The sequence below is a fragment of the Cygnus olor genome, chromosome 3 (assembly GCF_009769625.2).
Source record: "Cygnus olor isolate bCygOlo1 chromosome 3, bCygOlo1.pri.v2, whole genome shotgun sequence".
Lineage (NCBI taxonomy): Eukaryota > Metazoa > Chordata > Aves > Anseriformes > Anatidae > Cygnus > Cygnus olor.
The window spans coordinates 62,200,694-62,210,434 of NC_049171.1; positions in this window are offsets into that span (position 1 = coordinate 62,200,694).

A 9,741-nucleotide genomic window follows, 5' to 3' on the forward strand; every position below is an offset into this window, starting at 1 on the left:
GCTGGCCTTTCGCCCGGTCACGGGGAAAGCCAAGACTCTCATGAGACACTTGAACCACTTGGATGGACACCTCAGATGGCTCTAGAGTCAGGGCACATCAATATGCTTGGTCTGAAAGTTGGAGTCCTAAAACGCGTAGTGCTGCATTTTGCTAGGGGCATGTTCAAAACCCGATTCTGCTTTTCAGGTTCCCAGTATATGTAAGCCTTGTTTTGACTTTTGTTTTGACTACTGTCGGTGTTACATGGTGGATCACTTACCTTATACCTGACCTCTGTGCGATACCCCTACATTACACCCAACAGACCCTCCCAAGAGTTTGTCTGTCTGTCTTTCTCACCACCTCTGCAGGTGTCTTCTTGGTAGCTGTAAACAGCCACAGCAAAAACTTCAGGTTCTTGCTGTATTTCACAAGCCCTGCCCTCTCTCCAGGTAGTTAAATTCATTTTTCTCCTCTCTGCTCACCGGATAAAGACAGATCATCATTACCTAAAGTTAATAATACTAATAGTGTTAACCACTTTAGGTACTGAACACTTACAATATGTTGCTTAACAATTAAAGTAGTCAATTCCTTGCCCAGTTTTTGGACAATTTGAATGCAAATGAGAAGAAGAAAGAAAGGTGTTATTTGAGAATGGGAACATGACATTATCGACAAGGAAACAGCTCATCGTAGCTAACACTTGTCTGGCATTAAACTTAGCATTAAACAAACACCTGGTTCCTAATGGCCGTCTAACAAGTGCTTGATTGCAATTGTGCTTTGACTTTCAATAAGCACAGCGCACAGACACAGTCCAGGAGTGGTACTCAGGACCCCTGTGCCCTATGCCCTGATATTTCCCCATCCTATATCTGGCAATGCACCCCAGAGGTGACCAAAATGAAGGTTTCCACACCACATGACATAAACGCAGACTCAATATTTTGGTCATGGGAGAAACACTTCTCCACAGTGATATCTACACACATCTCATCATGTTACACCATTGCCCAGCACCAATGCAAACTCTTGCCATATGAGCAGACATGTGCCAAACACGGGATTCAGGATGCATGTGTTTTTGGCACATAACTCACATACATTTGGTTGAGTAGTAGAGCAGTTTCAAGGCTTCAGCAAAGAGGTCAGTAGGACAGCAAATATTTGAGGTCTGAAGGGCTGAAAAAGATTACTGGGTAGGGTGGATTATATGGGTTTCAAGGAAGATGCAGAGCTCTAAGGTCGTATTGCACTGCATCGAATGAAATTTTGTCACAACCATGTCAAACGTGCTCAAACTGTGACCCATGTCAATTCCTCAGAAGATACTCAGAGGATTTGTCTTGTGGGGAGGGATGGTGAACCTCATATGAGTATTGATTTCTGGCAAATGCCAGGGAGTGGACTGTGATGCTGGAAACAAAACAAGATGATATCACCATAGGGAAGCTGCAAAAATCTCAAGCAGGTTACCTCAAACCATAAGAAGTTTCACCAACCCTTTCAGCATTCTCTTCAAAGTTCCTACCAGAAAAATCCAAAAAGAAGCTATGCATACCTAAAAGTATGTACTTGTATGTACTTGTTAAAACAATGTGAGAGAAAAATCAGACAGTGAGAAGTATTAATTCTGTCAATGATAATTAAAGTATATAATTTATATTTAAAAGTAGCTTCCAAGATTATTTGCATATTTGTTGCACAGCATGTGGCTTTCCAAAGTGTACAAATAAAAGGGTATAGCTATGAGCTATTGTTTTACTGAGAACTGAAAAAGGGTATTTTTAAGTTGATGGTTTTAAGAATTTCCATTTCTGAATACTGTTGAGGGACCACTTACCCCTTCACTGTCTCAAGGACTTTTACTGTCAAGTTCATATTGTCTGGCAAAATAATGAAGGGCTAGTTTTAAGATCAAATCTGTCTTTGAGCCACCTATCTGGAAAATGTAATGGCCTGCTTGTACCTGCATACTAACTTGAACTGTGACAAGGTATCAATTTACTGTTTAATACACATACATACACACATAAATAAACAGATGCATATATGCATACATATACACATGAAGGTTGATTAACATGCACATATGTATATATGTATACATAATGTGTGCATTTGTGTACATATATATGCACAAAAACACTTCTGTTCTTTTGTACTTTTGTCACCTTTGTACTTTTTGTTCGTAACTCCTCTTTCACCCTTCAGTTCCTACCACTGTTTCCATACAATACCAATTCAAATCATAACTACCTGTGTATTTTCTTGAAGCCTTGATTACCACAACTTGGTCCTTCTCAAATCCAGCTGAATCATTGGCAGCACACAGCAACCAAAACAGTCTTCCTCATCCGTTCCTGACATCCACGCTCACTGTTCATTCCAAATAGAGCTGTAAATAAATTTTGCTTAATCTACCAGCATGCATAATTCTTCAACACATAATGTTTGCATAGAGGAGAAAGGCAGAACTAGCTTTTTTTTTTTTTTTTTTTTTTTTTTAACTATAGCAGAACTTTATTTGTTCAGTGCTGAGAGGTGATTTTCCAGCAGCTCACTATCAGCAGCACTCAGAAGCAGGTACAGAAGTTTTTTTTCTTTAGTACAAAAAATAAGAGCTGTTCTCTACGGTTGGAAGAGAAGCAAGGTTAAATTTCATCCATTTTGTGAGAAATAGAGCAGGAATGCACTGCTCAGGAAAATACCCGCGTTGCTACATGGTCAGAAGTTACAGAGTTTCCCCAGTTCAGAAACGCACATGGAGCTGGTTGCGAGGTTTATTAGCAGCATTAATTGGTTCCCCAAGACAGCGTATGCCTCTGTAGTGGTGTCCGGAGCATCATGATGAGACTCCTACTGGGGTGCTGAGGGCAGCCTGGCCCTCCTGTCACGTCACACTGAACCCACCAAGCCCTCCTCTGACATGAGCAGCCACCACGGCCTGTCCTGGACGGAAATGCAATCAATGTTCCCTTTTGGTTGCAAATATCTGGCTTTTTCACTGGAGACCGGAGTATAGTACTCTTACCCTCTTACCCGTGCTTCGTGTCTTCCCGCCTAGTGGCAGTGCCCTATGTATGCCACTAAAGCCTGCAGTTAAGCACAGCACTGAACATTTACAGAGCGGGAATAGCTTAAGGTGAAAATTCCCCTTACACTCCTTTGCAGTTTTGGGTACTACTGATGGAAGTGTCGCTCTGTGTGAGGAAGCATAACCACCAGGCTCTACAGATGACATACAAGGAACAGAAAAGCCAACTACCAAATCCATCTGAAGCTGAAAGACAGCATACGAAAGATTTCTTTTTGTGTTTACCAAGGGCCTACAGCACAGTCAGCAAAGTTATCTGCATTCAGTTCCAATGTTACTTCGATTTAGTAGTGAGAAAATCTAGCAAATTAATAAAGCCATGCCTCCTGCAGCAAAATAAGCAGCTCCAGCAGCATATGTAGTTTTTGTCACCTCCAGCTTGTGTAGCCAGCATAAGCACAGAGACCAGATGGTTGTAGTCAGTTCTATGGTGCTGCAAAGATACATGCATGAAAAGCACATAGTACTATGATCACGGGGAAAAGATGCCCAATACGTATCAAAACAAACTGAAGGTTTGCTTTACTAAATGACTAGAAATAACTGATTCTATCTGGGCACTCTAGATCAAGCTCCTCTGTCAAATATGTTACCTTCAGCTACGAAGGCAGTTACATGTTCTGTAGTTATTATGAAAATCTAAATCCTTGTCTCATGTTTTTTATTATTATTATTTTTTTTTAGCATGGAAAACAGGATTCATAAGCCTGTTTCACAGCCACTACCCTTACATTTAGTCATTTATTATGCAAGTCATCAGATAATTTCATAATCTTTGGGACTATATAGCAATATTTTTCTCTGCAGCATAACAAGGGATGTGCCCCTCTAGCAGACGGTGCTGTGCACAGAGTAAATCATTTACCACTGCTGGCAATCATTTACCAAGCTATCAAAGAAAACCAGGCAGAGCTGAGTGAAGGTCAGAGATCAGCTCCAGTCCAGGTGGGTTCTCATGGGTATGGCTTTGAAGTGGGGCGGTGGGAATCTGGTTCCCAAGGGTGCGTTTGGGGAGGACACGATGGGTTGCACAGCGCTGAGGTCACTCCTCTGCTCCACATTGCAGCTGTGGGGCACAGCAGGGTCCCTTCAGGGCTGAGGTTCCCTTCCTTTTCCCATTTTATCTGAAGACAGTTTTTCTAGCCTGTTTACCTCTCAGCTAAAGCCTTTAGGAAAAAAGTAATGTCCGCAGACTGAATACCTGTTGTAAATACAATTATTTTATAATTCATGGGTGTTGTCCTTCTCCAGCGTCTTATGCTCACTTTCCTCAATGTTGAAGTGCCCTAATTCTACTTAATCTTTCTTCAGGCATCACAGCGGTAAGACCTCTATTTAGACACTAATTAGCATCACCAAAACAAGGTAGTCATTCAACCCATAAAACAGGATAGGGATACGAGGTAGTGTAACCCATACCAACCACTCCACCAGTATTTCCAAATCAAATTTCTCCTTCCTTATCTGTGCTGAGACATTTCCATTACCTGAACTTAAAAGAAAGCAATTTTTCTGAACAGATTTTGTCAGTAGCTCTTGGTTGAATTCAGCTTACATTAGAAACTCATCTGGGGCTGGCGCTACTGAAATAAACTGGCTCTGTGCAATTGATGTGCCACTGAAACTGCTTCAAACGGCTTGTGAAAATACCAGGTTGGATGAGCAGCACAAGAACATCAGCATGGCCCACAGAGGCTGACTAACTCTCTCATTCCAGCACGAGACATCTTAGGTGACTCCATCTGCCTGGGAAGACCTAAAATCATATAAATAGGACAGTAGAGAGCCCTCCTCTTTCTGCACACACTGTGCCTCTAGTTGCCATGCAGATGGTCAGTAAGATGCGTGTGAGGTCACTGACTCAGCAACTCAATTTTTCTGTGCTTATGCTCTGCAGAAGAGGCCTCTGTGTTAGAGTTGCCCTGGATGAAATTCTGCCTCTATTAAAGGAAATGACAGAATGCCTGGTGGCTGGGATTTTACCCCAGAGCTCTCCAGAGGACTCAGGTTCACTTGGATCATGTCCACATAACATCCAAGGTCTACGGATTTGTCACTGCAACTTTTCCTCCTTTACCTCATCCTCTCATTTGTATTTGCAAAACATAAAAGAGGAAAGCATAAAATAAAGAACTGTATCATCTTTGACCTACATGCTAATTTAGGTTTTGTCCGTAAGTCCTTTTCCAAGGCTGCAAACTGACCATCTTTGTGCATGATGCTAAACTGTGGCAATGAAGTCCTAGGAATTGCCCAGCTGACACTGAAACTATTGCTTCAGGAATGGGAACTTGGTCCAGCATGAGAAAATTATTTTCCAGAGTTTCTAATATTTCTTTTTGAATCCCCCTTCAATGAAAACCCATGGTTCAATGAATTCTTATATGTGAGGGTTTGCAGGTTTTCATTGATTTTAGGTTTGTTTGTTTGTTTGTTTTTAACATTTCCTATTTACTCACGGAGGTCCAGGGAAGGCTTATCATTCTTGGAGAGCAGCATGCTCATATTTGTTCTGAATTATGCATTCACTTCAACTAGGTTGAGAGAAGACTTGTTTTGGAAAATGTCATATCTGTGCAATATCAAACACAAACGTGGAAATGCAAATGTTGCAACTCAGCCTGACCTGTAGGGACACCCTCAGGTTTCTGTGTCATTCTGAGAGCTGGCTTCAGATCTGGAACTCTGCTTAAGTGAGACCTGGGCTTTCTCCTGCGGTTCCCGTGCTAATGTTAACAGGCGCACATGTCCTTGCTACCTGGCGGCTGCACGGCACGAAGCCTGGGGGAATCGGGGTTCGTGCTTCAGGCGCCTGAAGGAGTCGGGGTTCGTGCTTCAGGGATGGTTGTTACCACCAGAGGGCAGGAAACACCTCCAAAACCTGCGGACTGGGGGCTGGGAGGGACAGCCTCGGCCGTCCTGAGGCGTCCCTGACCAAATGCCTGAACTCCCCCCCCTCGGGGCCTCCCAGGCAGCCCCACGAAGCTCGGAGAAGCCCTCCTGGCCTGCCCATTGCCACGAAGCCGGTCATCCCCTGCTTAATTCCCCCCGAAATCAAAGACCTGGAACCTAAACTGGAATTCGCCTCGCTCGGCCATTTCAGGCTTAGGGTATAGTGAAGAGCAGTGTCTGTCGGTCTGTCTCCCTGATGGTGTCAGGGCTGCGTGGCCCGCTCCTGTCTGGACACTCGCACCCTGTTTGTGCCTTTATACCTTTCACTGGGAAATCTGCACTTGCAGTTGTGGATACAAGTTCATTCAGGGAGCTGGAAACTGCTATCCTGCAGTCCATTGTTGTCACAAGACTTTTAATACATGTATTTAAATGGATATCTTTTAGGAAAGATCCAGTCAAATCCAGAAAGAGTGTATCATTCAAATATTTTGAGGAAAAATAAATTTACAGAAGCTTTCTAATTTACTGATATTTGCATTTCCTTGCATTAACCCATATTTCCTGTCTTCAGTTTTTCCTTCCCCTCTGTAAAGCCACGCACATCTCAAGTCTGCCCACACAGCACTGTAGAAGACAGTCATCTTTTTTGCTCTTTTTAGCCTCAGCACAGGCAGCTCTTGTAAACTGCTGTCCTGGTTCCCAGCAGCAGCAGCAGCAGGAGCTTTTGGGATAAATTTAATCTCCATGTGCATATCCAGAACCAGACAGCATTTCATTGCACAGCTCCACATTAAAGACCCTGTTTAGCTTTTATAAATGACTCATCCAATAGCTCAGTCCACTGAGGCCTGATTTCTAAGAGACAGTCTGGTCTTTAAGTACATGCTCAAATGAGGGATCACAAAACCAAATTAGCAGCACATGTGGACGTGGCACTGGATTCACTCGTCATGCATGAACATCAAGATTTTGAGTCATTATTTGCAGGGGCAAGTAAGGGGTGCTATCTCTTACGCACTCTCTCCCAAGCTTTGTTGCATCAGGAGATGCCTCTGTTCCTTCCTGGCATCGACCCATTTTGCTATTCTATTATGCAAAACAATGTTTATAAATAATGCTGTTTTTTTTCTCCCATAGCACTGGACAGATAGCAGAAATCTCTATTCGTTCAGCTCCAAAACCTTCTTCAATTCAGCTTAATCATACTTACAGGATCTACTTTCTGGTGCAGAAACAGCACTGTACCTCTGATTTGAAAAGCATCTCTTTCTTGAACTTCTTACTGTGATAGAAACAGAAGTATCTAAGTGCAGGAAGATGGATGAGGGCATTGCAGAAGATAGTATCTGTAAATATCTAAAAGAATGGGAGGAAAAATAATTTTTAAAATACACAGATATGCGGAGTTAGCACAACCATGCATGAGCAAGAGTAAAAGTGTTAAGAGCAGTAGGAGAAGGCTGGGAGATGGGGAGATGAGGGAGAAAGGGGAAATACCATGCCAAAGGGAAGGTTTCCATCTTGACAAGTGTGCTGCAGGGAAGTGTTTCTTTAGCTCATGAAGTGAGCTCATTTCTCTCAAGTGTTGGTGAGCGTATTCTGTAAACACTTTTGCTTTTTGAAGTAGTAAACACTGAGCTGGAACTATCAGTTTTGAGTAGAAAAGAGTGGAGATGAGGGATTTAGCTTAAACATTGTCACCAATAATAAGCAAGCACTGACAATGTATGCTTACACAGGAAGAGAGGAATGGTAGACAGGGGAAAAACATCCTCGTCTTTCTGCTCCTCTCTTTTTAGTTTATACATCATACAGTAGATAGCAATTAAATTGAAATATAACCTGCAGTACACGGTGATCAGTTGGAAAAGTGAGACCACAAGAGATTTCAAGTGATCACACAATAACAGATGGGGTAATAAAACCCAGGACAATAAGGGATATTTGCGGAACAAATGAAAGATCAACTTCCCTTCTGTTGCAGGAGCAAGAAAATAGGCAAGTGTTAAAGAACAATCTAAAAGGCAAATTGATGAGGGGAGGAACATATGGCTGAGATGTAAAGTGTTAAATACACACAGAGGAAAATGTTCGTTTTTAAACCGTCATTGCAGAATGCTTGTTTCTAGCTTTTGCATGCTTTTACTTGCCATCATTTGTGAAGAAACAATTCCTTGGATGTCTGTAGTACAAAGCATGAAGGAACTAGGTCCAAAATGTAGGTTCAGCAAAAGCTTAAAGAAAAGCACAATAGGCAGAGGAGAGAGGGAAAGAGGCTTTATTACAGCTGATCTGAATAAAAAATGCAACCGAGGTCTTTTCTTCCCACACACTGTCGTAAAGGGGCTAGTGCCATTTATAGAAAGTGAATGCAATTAGAAACCAGAGGGGAATTGTCTTGTCTCAGCACTGGTACTATACTTTTCAGTGGAGTCCAAACAGTGAGGTCCAATGAATTCCATGATTCATACGAGTAGCTTAGCTAGCAAGGTCCACAGAGCTCAGCGGGATTGTCCTGCTTGTAAAAGATAGAGCTGGGAGTTATCTGCCAGCTGCAAACATTACAGAGGGTGACAGGGCTGTGGCTTGAACATGGGCACTGCCCACCCATGAAACAGCCTAAGCAGCAGATGTATGGGCCTCAGAGCTGGATCTAGTCTTGTGCAATTCTTTGCAAGATCAAAAGTACAGTTGAACAGAACTGAGGTGAAAACCCTGAATTTAAAAGCAACAATTTCTTTTCTATATTCCTATGTCTGTTTTAAACAAGTAGTTATTTCTCTTTATGCTATATTTCCCCTTTCTTATGGTAGTATGGAAAAGACATATATATGAAAATTAAATGAAGGTATATCCCTACCTACAGCCCCTTTTGAATATATCACAGTGAATCTTGTCATTCATGGTAGTATAAGACTGACAATGTGAAGACAACAACACTAATGCTTATCACCTGGGCTAGGCTGCAAAGTGCTGTGATTTGTGTTCTTGGCAGAGCTTTTTTTCTGGGTTGTGACTCATGCAGAGCCCTACTTTTCCAGTACTCCGCAACCTACTGTGACAAACAAGAGATTTACAGGTAAATAAATAAATAAACACCTCTTGTTGTGAACCAGAATTCAACAAAGAAATTAATTTAAGGTACTAGTACATCTCTTCCATGCAGGTACATCTGGATCCTGAATCCAACATCACATCTGTGCCATGACCTGACGCCTTGCCCCCTCCTGCTCTGAAGTCTCAGTCAAAGTTCTCCTTTTTCAGGCCTCCTTTTCATTTATGGTTGTCTACCTCTAGCGGTAGGCCAGTGAAGAATGGAGGTCTCTGGGGACTCTACAGCCAGGGAAGAGTAGGCAGAGAGGTTAGGAGGAAGAGATGAAAAGGCCAGATGATGCATGCAGTAGGGTAATGCAGAGGCAAGTCTGGGCGGAGGGCAAGAGCTTGCTGACAGCCGCTCTATCACTGCACCCTGTTTAAGATCTTTCCAATGATATGGGAAGGGTTTAGGGTTTGTTTATAAGGGTTTAACTTTTCTCTTTTTAAAGGGTGGGCACATGTGTGTGCCTCAGCACAGTTAAAAATAACCAAATGGAAATTACAAGAGTGGGTGGAAGTGTATCTGAGATCAGGTGAGACTACTCTTCACCTAACCTGCAGCAGCAAAGCTGAGCCTGCAGAGCCTTCAGCAGCTGAAAACTTACCATCTGGTTAACTTCGACAAAGTGAATTGATATAGGAGGCATCCACACCTCCAGACAGGAGTGTG